The 17,523-nt window shown below is 35.5% G+C and overlaps 1 protein-coding gene across 5 annotated transcripts in view; it reads left to right on the top strand.

The window, feature by feature from the left end:
- Positions 1-17,523, top strand: part of GLCE (glucuronic acid epimerase) — a 97,017-nt gene that overhangs the window by 32,276 nt on the left and 47,218 nt on the right. The window contains exons 2-4 of one of the 5 annotated variants that reach the window (XM_074392740.1): positions 3,618-5,127; positions 13,479-13,573; positions 15,288-15,378. The exons of 1 other annotated variant lie outside the window; for it this stretch is intronic. The gene's annotated coding sequence lies outside the window, so the exon portion shown is untranslated. Of the gene's footprint in view, positions 1-3,617; positions 5,128-13,478; positions 13,574-15,287; positions 15,379-15,450; positions 15,465-17,523 lie in introns of those variants that run through there. 3 more of the 5 variants (XM_074392741.1, XM_003929683.4, XM_074392742.1) reach the window with 3 other exon arrangements.

The raw sequence follows: 17,523 nt of genomic DNA, 5'->3' as shown, positions 1-17,523 counted from the left end.
TAATGCATGGTCCTTCTGGAGTCACTCATTGCTGCCCTGCTATTCAGCAAGATTTTCCCACTTTGGGTAATAGGAATTTTAACAATTCCTGGCCCTTTGTGAGCTCTGACAGTTGTTTATCTTACAACTTTTGGTAATTTTCTTTTTGTAAAGGGTGATTTTTATTTTGCCCAGCCTCTTGAGGGTTCACCCTTCACACGTATAAATTGTATTCAGCCAAAGATCCAGTAGGCTGGCTGTGCATTTTTTAGGATCACTTTCTGTGTTGATCTCTTCTCTTAGGCATCTGCTCCCTCTCCCCCTGAATTCTAGCTGTTTTGGCCTACCTAAACTCTGATACATGTCTTTTCAATTCAGCAATGTGGCTAAGTCCTTATGAGATTACCTTTCCCTGTGCCATTGTTTGTGAATTATCTCCAGGCAGAAGCTGGAAAGCCCTCTCATTATTGCCCTTTTAGGGCAATAGTCTGGTATCATAGACTTGTGCTGCCTTCGTTCAGTGCCAGCAAATAGTTTGCTCTATTTTGTCCAATTTCTAGTTATTTAGGGAGAAGAATATTTCCAGACAGTCATTGTCCTTCATATTCAGAAGTAGAAATCTCCCTATAAACATTTCATACTTTTCCATTTATACCATAAATGTTTCTCTTTTCTGAAGCAACTTCATCCTCGTAACATGTGAAAACGTCAAGCCTCTTCTACTTTTTCTTATTACATTCAGAAGATAATAATGATGGATGTGATCAGGATCTCAAACTTCAGATTTTGTTCAGATATTGCTTCAAATTTTTATAGTCACAAAAATCTATGCCTTCGATGAACATCTAGGTATCACTGTGGATCTGGGCTCCAAGGAGGGTGAGGCAAGTGGGGCACCTAGGGTACAAAATTTAAGGAGACACTTACTCTCCAGGTGTTATAAATACAGGATTGACATCTAAGAGCGAGTGTCTCATTAAATTTTGTACTCTAGGTGCCTTGTTTGCCTTAGTCTAGTGCAGGCTTTGCAGTGGATATTTCAGACTCTGATCACTTTTATTACCCTAAGGCATTAGTCTCCAACCATTATTAACTAGATCATATATTTCCTTTGGAGTAGGTGTAAGTCTTTTTTACCTTCATAGTTAAATTATTTAAACTTCTCTCTAACCATCTATTTTCTTGTAGGAGCTGTAATAAAGTCTGATGTAAAATGTCAGTTCCTTAGTATTGGCTGAGAAATGAAAGAAAGGAGTATTCAAGATAGCAAATACTGTCCCCAAAGCCAAAACCATGTTACTGAAGCCTTACTTATTTTTAGTTTAGTCTGCCTTGGCCCTAGAAAACAGTGGCTCTCCCTACCTAGGCCAGATTCCATTAATTCCATGAGGGCTGTTTCCCATTGGGCATGCAGCCGTATTTGCAGTTTGAGAGTCCCAAGTAAGCCTGACTAGGCTTCAAAATGAATCTAGATTTCTACAAAGAGGAATTTTAATGTGGGTCAGGGACATGCAGTTGGTCTCTGTTGGTGGGAAGAACAAAGTTTTTAATCTTACATAAAATATACTCTCTCTGAGGTCTTTGCATCATGACCCAGTTTTGGATTTCTTTAGGGTATTCTTTGCAGCTGAAATGATAAAGGAATCTCTTTTCTCTCTTCTTAGAAAGTTAAAGGAGACAGGAAGAAGTCCAGATGAAGTAACTCATGGAACCATTTGTTTATCTGAACCTGAACTAAATCTTAGGAGAGAAGGGTAAAAATAATTCATTCTAATTTTAGTCCACATTACTGGGATTTTTCAGGTAGTGATGTAGGTATGGGTTCTGTAATAAACAGTGATTTAACCCAGAATGGCCTCTGTTAAATATCTTCCTCTGTCACTTGGAAGTGGTATTTGTTATCTGTTTGATAGTTCAAAGATTCTAAAACATTGATCTTGTGTGCAGAAAGTAACCATTAATCTCATCTTGCTACTGCTTTAGATACTCAGTTTTATTTATTTTCTTGGGCTTTTCTTTTTTAAAAAATAAGAATAATAGCATATTTGTACCATCTGCAAAGCACTTTTATAATGGATTGGAATGTAAAAATTTCTAATCCAGAAGGAAGATGCTTATGTAGTCAAGTCTTTGTAGATAACATGCAATGCACCTTTCTTTAATTACCGGGTGAGGTAATATGTTGTGAAAGAAAACAGTGAATTTGGATTTTAAAAAACCGAATTATAGTCCAGGTTGAACTGCTGAAGCTCTGTGACCTTGGGCAGGCCAGTTAATCTCTTTGAGAGTCAGTATTTTTCCATCTGCAAAGTATGTGTATGTATGTAGGAGGTGGGGGAGGAAGTGATAAAATCTGCCTGCCTATTATTCATGTCAGTGTGAAGATCATAATAAAGATGTGAAAGCACTTGAGAAAATGTGTAAAGAACATATACATACAAATGTAAAAATGATATTTGTAAAGTTATTTTATCTCAGCACAACTGAATCTTGTTTTTATCTTTGGGAAACTGTAAATAGAGTTTCAGCGAATTTTTTTTTAAATCACTGATAGCTTAGAAAAAGAGAAGTGAAAAATATGTATATTGGAAAGTGGATGGAAAACACATTATCAAAGGCTAAAAGTTACCTATGAGAGAATTGATAATATCTCCTTAGAGTATTTGTGTGTATGTGTGTGTATTAACAAAATTTGAAATTTTTACTTACCTTCTCTTTCATCTCTAGCCTTTAAAAATCTGTATCAGTTAGATTTTCTGACATGTTGTATGTGGATTTTCTACTTTGGATTAGCCATGGAAGACTATTTTTTAAAATCAATCTTTTTGCTCCTTGTTGTCTGAGACAGTTCTGGACTTTTTCTCCTGATTGGTGTGTTTCAGGGGAATTCAGACTAATATAGCCCTGGTATGTATAATGAGGGTGTTAAATCTGTCAGAACATAAATCACAGTGATTGAAACATGAATGCAATATTTTGGTACCTTTGAGACTATTAAATTACTCTATTAATTACATTAGATGGGTGAGAGAAATTCCTTGGTTGGTTCATTCATTCATTAAAGAAATATTAATACCATATCTACTATTACCAGGTACTGTTGTCTGTTATACAACAGTAAACAAAACAGACAAAAATTCCTGCCTCTATGGAGCTTACATTCTAGCGGAGAGGGAAACTGAAACTAACAGATAAAATATGTATACTTTATTAGATAGCAAAGTAAAGGAGGAAAAGGGAATCGGGGGAGTGTTGGAAGGCATGGAGATGATTGGAGGAAGGCAGGCCTGGGAAGGATTGTAACATTTGAGTGAAGACCTAAAAGGAATCTATATGGATATCTCAGGGAAGAGCATTCCTGTTCTAAGGTATAACAGGGGTAACAGATTTGAGCCAAGTGTGTGCCTAGTATGTTCAAGGAACAAGGAGGAGACCAGTGTGGCTGAAGTGGACTGAGCAAAGAGTTTTAGGCTGGTGCACACGAATTGCGGTTTTTACATTTTTTGAAGTTTGCCATTTGATATTGGAATACATTTCTTAAATAAATGTGGTTATGTTCTGAATCATTTTAATGTGCATTTCTTGCTTTGTTTGTTTTTGCTAATTATTACTTGCTGTTTATTTTATATTTATTTTAGACTATGGAAATGATGTTAGACAAAAAGCCAATTTGAGTGATTTTCTGATTCGAGTTCAAAATGGGTCATAAGCAAGACAACTCCCAGCATCAACAATGCATTTGTCCCAGGAATTGCTAACAAAGGTATAGTGCAGTGGTGGTTCAAGAAATTTTGCAAAGGAGACCAGACCCTTGAAGATGAGGAGCATAGTGGCCAGCCATTGAAAGTTGGCAATGACCAATTGAGAGCAATCATCCATTCTCTTACAACGACACTAGAACTCAACATCAACTCAGCATTGACCATCCTGTGGTCATTTGGCATTTGAAGCAAATTAGAAAGGTGTAAAAGCTTGATAAGTGGGTGCCTCACAAGCTGACCGAAATTTTTTTAAAAAATAGTCATTTCGAAGTGTTCTTTTACTCTGTGCAATAGCAACGAACCATTTCTCAATTGGATTGCAATATACAATGAAAAGTGGATTTTTTATGACAACTGACAAGGACCAGCTCAGTGGTTGGACTGAGAAGAAGCTCCAGAGCACTTCCCAAAGCCAAATTTGCACCAAAAAAGATCTTTTTGGTGGTCTGCTGCGGGTCTGATCACTTCAGTTTTCTGAATTCGAGCGAGACCATTATATCTGAGAAGTGTGCTCAACAAATCAATGAGATGCACAGAAAACTGCAATGCTTCTAGCCAACATTGGTCAACAGAAAGGGCTCAATTCTCCACAATGCTCAACAGTGTGTCGCACAACCAATGCTTCAAAAGTTGAATGAATTAGGCTACAAAGTTTTGTCTCATTTGCCATAGTCACATGACTTCTCGCCAACCAACTACCACTTCAAGCATCTCAGCAGCTTTTTGCCAGGAAAATGTTTCTACAACCAGAATGCAGCAAAAGCTTTCCAAGAGTTTATTGAATCCCAAAGCATGGATTTTTTTACACTACAAGGATAAACAAACTTATCTCTCATTGGGAAAAAAAATGTGTTGATTGTGATGTTTTATGTTTTGATTAATAAAGATGTGTTTGGGCCTAGTTATAATATAATGATCTAAAATTCATGGTCCAAAACTGCAATTACTTTTACACCAACCTAATAAGATTAAAACCAGTAGAGTTGGGTGTTTTGAGAGCCATATAGTTCAAGGACAGAATCATTTGTATCAGCAGCTGCTCATAGGTAAAATAAGAGGAAGTCAGAGAATCAATGGTTGTATTTAGCAATGTGGAAGACGTGGTGACCTTAATAAGGTTGGTAGACAGATGGGATGAAAAGCTTGGTTGATACAGATTCAGGACAAAATGGGAGGGAGATGTGGAGACAGTGAGTGTAGACAACAGTTTTGAGTTTTATTGTAAAGGGGGAACTATGCACATTTGGTGTGTAGAGTTAAGACAATGGGCTTTGAAACAATTATTTTGGTTCCATATTTAATGTGATGGGAATAATCCAGGAGCAGGGAAATGTTTGACGATGCAGTAGAAGGAAGAAATAATTGCCGCAGCAGTTTTCTTGAATAGGTGAGAAATAATTGGGATTACTTTTAGTTTTCCAAAGTGATCATTATATTTCTTTGATGCTTTTAACTCATATTCTTCCCTTTTAAGGAACATCAGTGCCTAAGCCTATATATATATATATATCCTTTCTTATGTCTATACCTTACCCCTCACAGGCATACTTTTTTCTTTTATTGCATGTGGCATTCAAACACAGGTATACTTTTATCAGAACTCCTAAAATACTTTATTACATGTATTTACATGTCTCACCCATTACTGGATTGTTATACCTTGATCTGTCTTACTATTCAACTATTGGTTCTTTGACTGCAGTGTTTTTATTCATTGCTACATGCCTATATTAGTTACCTATTGCTACATAACAAATTACTTTAAAACACACCCACTCAAAACACGTATTTATTATATTGCAGTGAATCAGGGATCCAGGAACAGCATAGGTGGTGGGTCTTTTACAGGGTTATGAACCAATGTGTTGATAAGGCCTGAAGCCTCATCAGAAATCTTGATGTGGAAGGATCTATTTATAGGTCACTCACAAGGCAGGATTCATTTCTTCTCAGGTTGTTGGCCAGAGGCCTCCCTTGGAACCACACCACATGAACCCATAGAGTATCTCACAATATGGCAGTTGACTTAGAGCGAACAAGCAAGAGGGCAAGAAAGAATGCCAGCAAAACAGAGTGGTAGCAAGAAGGACATCACAATTTTTATAACCTAATTACAGAATTGACATCCCATCGATTCTGCCACATTTTCTTTATTTTTAAAAATTGAGACAGAGTCTCACTATGTTGCCCACGTTGAACTCCTAGGCTCAAGTGATCCTCCTGCCTTGGCCTCCCAAAGTCTTGGGATTACAGATGTGAACCACCATGCCTGGCCAGTATTTTCTTCTTTATAAGCAAGTTACTAGGTCTAGCCCACACTTAAACGAAGGATTACACAATATGTGACTGTCAGAAGGCGGGGATCACTGCAGGGACACATTAGAAGTCTGCCACCTAGATCCCAAGCTCTGGAACTATAAAATGCTTAATGTGTTGAATGAATTAACCTTTTTCCAAGCACCCTCATAACTGGTAGTGTACATTTGTAAGAGCTGGTCACAGGTAAGAATTTGGTTTGAGACTGTATACAGAATAACTTGATATTCAGGGATTATTTCAACTATGTTTCTGGTTTCCTTAATGATTTGCTTTTATGAAATAATGAAAAGTTAAAGTCATTTTGTATCTTCAGGAGCCAACCAAAACCAAGAATGCTATTCAAGAAAATGAGAATACATGCAATATATTTTAATAGGAATTCTAGAAATAATCTGATAGCAAGCTATATTTTGAGATACTTCAAGCTTCCAGTCATTCCTAACATATATATCCTTTTATGACATGGATGATCATAAGGATGTATAAAAATTAGTGCAATTGAAATGTAGTTGAATTTGATCTCTACTATGGAATAATCTTTATGAAAATAAGATTTTAACAGGTAGGAATAAGCATCATCAGATCATGGATTTCAATGTTCTTTTCATAGTTTAAATGTTGAGGTGATTTAATCTTTTGAAAAAAACTAAGGAATCTCATCCTAAACTTATAACATGTTAGATGTTTGAAATAACTTGTCCAATCCTATATTTTTATAGATAAGGAAATGGCTACCCAGTGACGTACCCAAGCTTGTTGGTAGCATAGCTAGTGCCAGATCCCAGGCCTCCTGGCTCCATTCAGTGCACTGTGTCATGCCTTATTGTTAGTAATAAACCATACTGGAGCCACTGGGGGAGTTTAAAAACTTTTATGCCTGTGTTATACCCAGACGTTCTGATTTAATTGGTATAGGTTGGAACTTGGTCATTGGAAGTTTTAAACACTCCCCTGGTGATTTCAATGTGCATCATAGTCTGAGAACCTCTACTCCACAGAGAATTAGTGTGCTTAAGGAATTGGAACTAGAGTGAAATCAGTAGTACTGACTTCTATCCATTATGACTCCCTAATCACAAATTTGGCTGGGTTTTATCAGAGTAGTAAGAAAAATTTTTACATTGAGAAATAATTAAGATTTATGCTGAACAAAGACTTTCTTAATAAAACTGTCCTTTCACTAGTATTTTGGGAGATAGCCTGTGACAAAATTATTCCTAATCATGAAATAGAACAATTTTTTGACACTGATCAGACAAGGAGAAAGTTTTCTGCCATCTGTGTTGTGGCATGCTCTGCTGTTGTTTTAACTAGGTAAAATTCTAATTACTGTTAAACAGATTGTTTATGAGGTTGTTTTTAATATTTTAGAGTAAGCATATAAATATAAAGAGGCAAAGAAATGGTTCCAGATTTAAAAACAAAAGACTTTTTCTTTGAAAGTAGATTAATCAGAATTTGACACACCGGGTTGTTTAATAACACATTTCGGTGTGGGTCCTTGGTACTGCAATGTTGCAAGGAATTTGATATTTGTAGTTTGGTTATAACCATTCTGTGGTGCTGTTTTATACTCTGGGATATAAAGCTGACCAAACATTCTAACTAGAAAATGCTAATTCATGATTGGTAAGTGGCATTTTGTTTCTATATATTGTTCTTTTAAACAAGGTCTTTTCTTTGATATGACTTATGTAGGGAGAATGAAGTAGAAGAAGTAAGAATAGGAGATTATGATCAGGTTAAAGCATTTCAGAATTTTAAATCTTGTGTTGAAGCAGTATCAGGGTGATGGCAAGAAAAGCTATATATTTGGGTTGCTAGAGTAGAAGTGATAAGGGGCATGTTAGTTTTCTATTGCTGCCATCACAAATCAATACCAACTTAGTGGCTTAAACAGAAAATTTTTTAATCTTACAGCTCTGTGAGTCAGTAGGCCAATTCTGGTCTCATTGGGCTAAAATAAAAATTTCAGCAGGGCCATGTTCCTTTCCGGAGGCTGTAGGGCAAGATCACTTTCCTTGCTAATTAGGGGTTTTGGTAGAATTCGGTTCCTTGTGGTTGTAGCACTGGGATCCTTGTGGTTGTAGCATTTGTCCTGATCAGGGCCCTTTCTAGCACCAACATTCCACTCTCATTCCCTGACATGTGTCCCTCCTTCATCTTCAAAGTCAGTAACAAAGGTCAGGTCCCTCTCAAGCTTCTGATATCTCCATCTCCTTTCATTTAAATTCTCTGATCCACCTTCTGTCTTCCTCTTCCACTTTAAAAGCCTCATATGATGAGATTGGACCTACCTGGATAATACAGGATAATCTCTCCCATCTCAGGTTCCTTAACCTTGATTACAACTGCAAATCCCTTTTGCCATGTCAGGTAACTTAGGTTCTAGTGGTTAAGGGCACAGACATCTTTGGAGGGCCATTGTTCTGTCTGTCAAAGAGGACTAGATCACTGGAGTCAAGAAAGCCACATGTCATTACTGACATAGCTGTTGAAAGTCTTCATTTATCCACAAATATTTTTCTAGTGCTTGCTATGTGCTAGTAATTGCAGTAGGCACTGGGGCTGTCATGGTAAACAAGGCAGAGTATCTGCCCTTGTGTGTCTAGCAGTATACTTATAAAAACAAGTGAAACATATAGCATTGCTTTATAAAGAATTCTTCATGTATTCCATATTATGTAAGCTCTTTGAAAGCCAGTAGTAGTGTTCTTTGTTTTGACCCTTTCCTCATCCCATCACTACAATAGTGTTTTACATACTAGATGCTTTACAGAATTGCTAACAAAGACTTACTTTGTTTTTCTTTGCATTGAGTTAGGAACCTCACTTATCTCTCTTTTCGGCTATTTCTGCTTCAAAAATCCAGACTTAGAGGACAATTTAAGATTTAATGAGATACCCACTGAGGAATTTTTAAAAAGGCCTTAAGAATGGCCATTTACTCCGTTTTACTTTTCTTGGTAAAGATTCTAAAGTGCTAAGGGCAGTTCTGTTTTGCTTTTTCTTCCTATTATTATTATTTTTGAGAAAGGATCTGGCTCTGTCAGCCAGGTTAGAGTGCATTGATATGAACATAGGCTTACTGTAGCCTTGATCTCCTCAGCTCAAACAATCTTCCTTCCTCAGCGTCCCAACTGGCTGGGACTATAGGCACACTCTACCATGTCTGGCTAATTTTTAAATTTTTTATAGAGACGGAGTCTCATTCTGTTGCCCAGGCTGGTCTTGAGCTCCTGGGCTCAAGCTATCCTTCTACCTTGACCTCCCAAAATGATGAGATAACGGGAATGAACCATAGTGCTCAGCCTTGCTTTCTCCTCCTAGATTCAACAGTCAGAAAGTACTTACCCAATTAAAAAATAGTAATCAGCAGTTGCTTTAAACCAGTATTCACCTATAGTGAAGAATTGCCAACTCAGAAGCAAATTAAATTTTTCAATATGGCTTTTATGAGATAGACTTATTTTATGTATTGTTTATTGCTCTTAGATCTTCTTTCTGTCTTTCTCATATACAATTTCCTGTTGTGCTCCCACTGTGTGCTGAGTGTGGGTCTACTCTTCATGGAAAAACTGCAGTATTCTTACCAATTGTTAAATGCCTTCTAAAGATAGTTATTCATATTTCTCTCAGTAATGGTCATGGTTACAATTCTGTATCACGTAGCTTCCCAATGCAGCAATAGGGAACTTTAGTAATGGTGGATTGGAGTAAGCACAGGTGTATGAGATTTATAGTCTACCCAGGCATTGCTTTCAAACTGGGCCATCATAGAATTATTAGCAAGTGGCTAAATATACTTGTAACACAGGTTTGGGCTACAGAGTGTAAATATCACATGAGGCCTTCTTAATTTCAGTACATACTAAGTTCTCTATTCCAAATCCCTTCTCGATTCTTTGATAATTTAACATTCTTTATGGATAATTTCTTATTCTGACCTTTTGTGTTTCTTAACAAATAGCCTAAATATATTTTATATAAATTTCATTTCTAAAGAAGAACTTTTGGAATAATGGGTGGAAAGTTCATTTGATTTGCTTAAGTGTAGAGATGGCTATTGTGATATTTAAGTTTGGATGATATTAATTTGGATGAAGGAAAGTAATAGCCACTCTTATAGAGATAGGTGGTTTATTGTACTGTATGTAATCTTTAAAATGTTACTAGGTAATGTTGATTTCTGTGAATTTAGCATTTCAGTGGCTAGTAAGATAAAGCATCCTGTTGGGTTTAGTTCATATGTAAAAATTGTTATTAATTGGCAACTTTTGAAGAGAACTGGAAGTTTAACTGTGAATAGTGCAATACTAATCACTGAGGTTTTCTTGATTATTTGAAAAAGAGAGGGGAAAAAACTCCTGTGTTTATCGTCATTAAAATATAGTAGTGACTTAAACACATGCAGTATTACAGAGAGAAGAGACAGGAAATTTACTAACCTACTGAAACTTTTGACAGGTGTAGTGCATCTGTGGAAATCAGATTTTGATTATTAATAAAACAGCCTTTGTTTAGTAAATTGAAAATCTAGTGAGAAGATTACATGGAGCAGTAAGCATACAGATTTGCAGTAGGTACTCCATTCAGTGGATTTTATTGGGTATCAAAACTAAACTGACTTTAGTGAATTACTATAGCTACTACACACAAATGGCTTCAGTTAGAAAGGGTGTGGTACCAGATAATGTCATCAGTTTTTCCAAATGTGTTTCTGAGGAAAATAACCTAAATTCTTGAAGCAAATAATTTCACTTATAATTGGATGTGATATTATGAGAACAAAAGGCCTTAAGGCAAAAACTGTTGCTTATAGAGGCCTTTAGTTTTCCATTTAAAATTAGTGCAATTGCTGATTTTTTTTTAAATCTCATATTCTTTTAAATATAGCAATCTGAAGGTGTTTCTGAATTTAGTAACACAACTGAGAACAGTATCCTTAAAAACACATAATCTAGGTTAAGTGGAAATAGTTGGCTAAATATGATTTTTAAAAATAATACTTAAGGTAAATGTAGGAACCAAATATATTAGCATGACAAAAGTGTTCAGAAGAGGTAGTACCTTTGTACTTAATTTTTAAAAATTTAAATGCCTGTATTATGTAGGTTTTAATGTTTTAGGACCACATGCATGTATAGCATAGTAATAATTCACTGTAAGCTTGTAGTGTACTATATTAGTTGAAGTACGACAAAGAAATTCTTGCAGAAGAGTGGAATTACTTCTGAAATACTATGTTTTCCTGCTTGTATTCCTCATCCCACTACTCAAATAAAGCGACTATTTTTTCCCTGATAAGAAAGGTAGAAACTAATGATTGTTTTACTTTTTTTTTTTTTTTGAGAGGGGGTCTCACTCTGTCACCCAGGCTGGAGTACAATGGTGTGATCTTGGTTCACTACACCCTCTGCCTCCCAAGCTTAAGCGATTCTTGTGACTTAGCCTCCTGAGTAGCTGGGACTACAGGTGTGTGCCACCACACCCAGCTGATTTTTTTGTATTTTTGTAGAGATGGGGTTTCACCATGTTGGCCAGGCTAGTCTCAAATGCCTGACCTCAGGTGATCCGCCCACCTTGGCTTCCCAAAGTGCTGGGATTGCAAGAATGAGCCACCTTACCTGGCCTGTTTTACTTTTTCTGTCTTCAGAATGCTTATTATGCAATGAAAGTAGAATCCCTCTCACTGCCCCACAATGTGGAATTCTCTACTGATTGTAAATCAGTATTATTTTTTAAAAAATCATTAATGAAGGGTCTTTTATGATACCACTAAACAGATGTCAGGATTTACTCTTCAATTAGGTGGGATAGTGGTGATGAGCAGATTAGACTCCTTTGCCAGTGATGCATTGCTTAGGAGAACTGACATTTAGACCAGTGATTTTACATGTCAGGACTGAGCTATCTGTCACTTCCTCTATCTTAAAAATAGGCAGAATAAACAAGAGGATTTTTACAGACTATAAAATCCAAACTAAATAATTCTGAAAAAGCCTTGATGATTTAAAAGTCTTTTAAGTATCGTAAATTTTATTTTTTCAAATGAACATGCAGTAAAACTTTTTCTGTGTATAGTTGATAAATTTTAGCATGTATATAGATTTATCTCACCGCTATCACTGTCAATATCTGGAATAGTTTCCTTAGCACAAGAAAATTACCTTGTGTTATACCTGTGTAGTTGTGCTCCCTCCCTACCCCTCAATACCTGGTAACTCTGCCATTTTACTTTTGTCCTTTCAAAAATGATCATTAAGTAGAATAATAGAGCATGAAGCCAGTTAAGGCTGTTAGGTGTGCATTTACTCAGTATAATGCCTTATAAGATTCATATAAGTTGTTCTGTGTATTGATATTTTATTCCTTTTTATTACTGAGTAGTATTCAGTTTTATGGATGTGTACCACAGTTTAAATTCATTAATTGGAGGACATTTGAGTTGTTTCCAGTTTTTAACTATTTTGAATAGAGCTGCTATAAACGTTTGTGTATAGGATTTTGTGCAAATGAGTTTTCATTTCTGTTGGGTAAAAATACATAGGTATGGGATTGGTGGGTCATATGGTGTTTGTTGTGAAGAAATTGATAAATTGTTCTCTAAAATGGCTATACCACTTTGCGTTTACATCAGCAATGTATGAGTGTTCTAGTTGTTCTGCTCTCCTGTCAGCACTTGGTGTGGTTCATCTTTTTCATTTTAGCCATTCTAATAGATTTGCAGTGGTACCTGATAATGAGTTTCATTTTCATTTTCCTGATAGCTAGTACTATGTTGCACATTTTGTCGTATATTTTGTTACACTCTCTTTGGTGAAGGATCTATTCAGGTCTTTTGACCATTAAAAAGAACCTTTTTATTTTGGAAGAAGTTTAGATTTATAGAAGAGTTACAAAGATAATACAAAGAGTTCCTTTATATTCCTCACATAGCTTTCCATAATAATAACATTTTACAAAACCAAATGGATTTTTCAAAACCGAGAAACCAACACTGGTACCTTACTACTAACCAAACTCCAGATTCCAAGCTGGGATTTTGCCGGATTTTCCACTGGTCTCCTGTTCAAGAATCCATTCCAGGTTTACATGTTACATTTGTCACTCTCCCCAAATCTCATGTAGTCTATGACAGTTTCTCAGCCTTTCTTTGTTTTTCATAAACTTGACAGTTTTGAGTACTAGTGTCAGTCAGATACTTTGCAAAGTGTCTCTCGATTTGTGTTTGTCTAATGTTTTTCTTGTGATTAGACTTAGGTTCTAAGTTTTAGGGAAGAATCCACAGAGGGAAATGCCCTTTTCCTCACATCTTATCAAAGTACATGATGACAACATTACTTGATTAAGGTACTGTTTATCAGATGTCTTCACTGTAAAGTTGACATTTTTGTCTTTTTGTATTCTGTTCTTTAGAAATGAGTTGCTAATTTCAACCCACAATCCAAGTGCTTGGGAGATTGTTTCATCTTATGGATGGGGTATATGTATTTGTTATTAAGATTTCTTCTGTAAGTAAGCTTTTGTCCCTTCTTTTCCATTTATTTATTCAGTTATTTATATCAATATGTATACTTACTTTATACATTGGCTTATAATTCAGTACTGTTATTTTGTTGCTAAAATTGTTCCAATGTTGATCCCTGTATTCCTTTGACATGTCCCCATCCTTTTCTTTTTTGAATACTTCCTTAATTTTTGGTTCTGCAAGATACTCCAGGTTCATCATACATTTTGTCTGCCTTATCCGTAGAATTGGCGATTTCCTTTTAGGATCCCTAGTTTCTTGTGTTGGAGAACTGTGTTTAGATCCATTGTCTCTCTGGGTACTAGATATACTTGTTGATACAGGGGTATCACCATTTCAAGGCCTTCTCAAAGGATAGAGCTAGGAAATAATACATTTGCATATTAATCATATATTTATGTTTATCTATAATTGTTTCTGTATCTATTTGTATTACATGTTATGCTGTATATATATCAAGTTCATACTGATGTCTGTGACTAATCCAGTAGCACAGGGTTCATTCTAGGCTTTTCTGCTTTATCTGTAGCTTTCCTTTCTAACAGAAACCTGTCCTTGATCATCCATTTACTTATTTAATGGCTCTAATATCTTTAATATCTTAGGTAATTTCAACATCTTTGTTTTCTTGATGTTGGCATTTTTTCTGTGCAAGTTGAGATTTTGTTGATTCCTTGTATACCTGGTAATTTTGGATTATATCCTGGACATTTGACTATTATGTTAGGAGACATTGGATCTTGCTTAAATACTATGCAGAATGTTGATGTATTTGTTTTAGTAGACCGTCAACCCAGTTAGATTCACACTGCAAGTTTCTGTAGGTTATAGTTACAGCATAAGTTTGATTTTCAAAGCTTTTACCATACTACTTGGTTCTGTCCCACATGGGTATCACCCATTGCCAGTCTGGAACTTGGGTGGGGGTCTATTCCGTAATTCTCAAAGCCTGTGTATGTTTGTTTGGGTCAGATGCACACAAGTGCCACTTGAGGGTGAGTCCAGTAGTTCATAAAACAACTTTGAGGTATTGCTTTCCCGTGTTCCTTGCCTGTTATCTCCCAGTAATTTCTAATTCTGCCTACCTCCCCTTTTCTGACCAGGAAGTGGATCTTTCTCTCTCTTTAATGTTCACTCCCTGCAACTATGCCCATATCCAGGGCCAAGTGGCAAGAGGACAGAGAAAGAAACAATAGGGATTCACCACATCCTCTTGGGACCACAGCTTCTGTGTTCAGAGAGTTGGATTCCCTCTCTCAGAGTTTTAGGTTCCTAAGGGCCTCCAGTGCCACTGCTGCCACAGCTGCGATGGGTGGCTGGCCTTGAGAGAGTGAAAGAAGGGAAGAAAAGGGGGGGATTTGCATACTTTCTTGTGAGTGTTAGGAGTCTTCTTTCCTTCTTCTCAAGCCAGAGATAGAGGGATCCTTCTGAAGCCCTCATTTGGTCTGTATTATGTTTAGTCTGGAAGAAAGTGGGGTAGGAGGCTATAAATGGTAAACCTGTGGTTGCTTCAGTGGTATATCAAATTCTGATTGTCTTACTTAATCTGCCTGCTACTGTTACTTTTCAAAGTTCCCTAGTAGCTGCTCAATGCCTTCTGTCCAGGTCTTATAGCTACATTAACTTGTTGGCATGTAATTACCCCATCTTATCTGAAACTGGAACCTGACTTAAGGTTTTCAATTGTGTTTCTCTAGGAATTTGACAAGAAACTGAAATTTTGATTCAGATATATTTTGAATTGAAACCAGCGATGTACTAGAGTTTAGATTCCTTCATTTGATTAAGGTAAGATTGTTTAATAAAATTTAATCATACCTTTACTATACATTTTCAGAGATGTGTTAGAATTTAGATTCTTTCATTTGATTAAGGTAAGATTGTTTAATAAAATTTAATTATACCTTTACTCTGCATTTTTAGACATATTTTAATGTGTATTTTATTAACATGTTTAAATTTCCCAGTCTAATCTGAGATTCTGACCTCGGGAAATATTTTCCTGGTTTCTTTACCATTTAAATAGCTAATGTTCCTTGTAACAACTACTAGATACAAGGAAAACATGATTATGCATTCGCTGAAAGTGTTATATACTGATATCAAATCTGTTTGCAGGAGTCAGCGAACTATGGCCTACAGGCCAGCCACCTGTTTTGATAAAAAAGTTTTATTGGAACACAGCCACACCCACTTAATACCGTATGTGACTGTCTTAGCACTACAGTGGCGGAGTTTTTAGTTGGATCAGTGTCTGTATGGCTCACAAGCCTAAAATCTGGCTCTTTTAGGAAAGTTTGCTGACCCTTGGCCTAGAAAACTGGAGCAGGGTATCTTATGCTATGTAATTATAATGTATGAAAACTTACTAGAGATTTAAATATGCATATAAGTGTATATGGAGCTACAGGAACTCTAATTTCTTGAAGTGAAGGGTCTGTGTTATTACTTAGAGGAGGTGCTAGTTTTCTGAAGTAATTGACTTTAAAAATAAGACTTAATGTTGTTAGCAGTTAAATACTAGGTGCTTATTTTTTAAGTAGAAGCCTTCATTTTGCTTAGATTTTCAAAAATAAAAGTTTATATGATAAAGGTCAAGTTTGTTTCCTTTCTAAAAACTACTCACACAAATGCGTTTAATTATATTTGTCTTTCCTACTAAATTTAAATGGAACGAATAATGTCTTGAGTGATGATTGTGTGTTTTTAATCTAGTAATTTAAGTAGTTTAGCATATATAAACTTAATTGAAAACATGCTAATATAAAACTACATTTAGTGGCTAAAGTTGGAGTTACGTTTCTCTCTGAGATTTAAATAGAACTGCTTATACTTGTTTGTGATTCTTAAAATTATGAGTATTTTAAAAAACATAAGATAGAAGGAGAAATTAAAATTGGAGCCTAGAAAGTCTATAAAATCTTTGCTACACTCCTCAGGAATCTCTTGGCTAAAGAAAAAAAAAAGTATATATTAAAAACATGCCATGTAAGTTAGAACTTCCAACCAATATCATAAAGGAACTTCTCCGTTTATGGCACCAAAATCAGTATCATAAAGGAATTTCTCTGTTCAGGGCACCAAAATCAGAAACAAATTATTTTTGCTATTTTCTATGTAATTTTAGCAAAATAAAGTCAGCTTCTGAAGTCTTCATCACATAAAGAACTATTATTTGACTTGAAAACAGCCTCTTGTATATCATGCCTAACCTGAAATATATTTGGTTTCCTAATAGACTTGAGGTATCTTTGCTTGCATTTTTATAAAGCAAATTTAAAACTTTTTAAAATTTACTTTTTAAAGGGAGGAAATCTGGAAACTTACCAGGAAGAAAATACTTTGCATCCTTTTGTGCCATCATGCATTTTATATTTAAATCAGTATGGATTTAGAATTTGAGTACTTATACATTTGAATCATGAAAGGTGATAAAATTAAGCTCCAGAAGGGATGGAAATCTTGATAGCTTTAATATGTTAATAAGGCCACCTTAGCATTGTGTGTGTTTAGCTGTGGAGAGTATCTGATTTGTAAACTAAGACTTATGAATAAGTAAAATTTTCTTTTAAATGATGGATGATACAAGAAGGTAATGCTAATGGTTTTTGTATCTATTAATATCATATCTTAAGACATCCTTTTTTTTTTTTTAAACTTCCCTGATTTATGTTCTAGTTGTGCTACTTAAAAGTAAAACAAGGGGAAATAAACTTACAGGAAAGTTTACACTTTGAGTTTCTTTTTCATGTAATCTTAGATTATTTAGATTTTTCTAGCTCGGCATAAAAAAATCAAATACTGAGTTATTACCAGTTTGATAGTATCGTTGAAATTAAATATGTATACGTTAAAGACAGGCATAGAATTTTTTCTTTAAATTGAATATACTGTGTATCTTATAAAGTATATTGTGGCTAGATAAAAAAGGGC

The sequence above is a fragment of the Saimiri boliviensis genome, chromosome 2 (genome assembly GCF_048565385.1).
Source record: "Saimiri boliviensis isolate mSaiBol1 chromosome 2, mSaiBol1.pri, whole genome shotgun sequence".
Classification (NCBI taxonomy): domain Eukaryota; kingdom Metazoa; phylum Chordata; class Mammalia; order Primates; family Cebidae; genus Saimiri; species Saimiri boliviensis.
The sequence above is the reverse complement of the archived record's forward strand: the minus strand, read 5'-3'. Positions and strand labels throughout refer to the sequence as shown.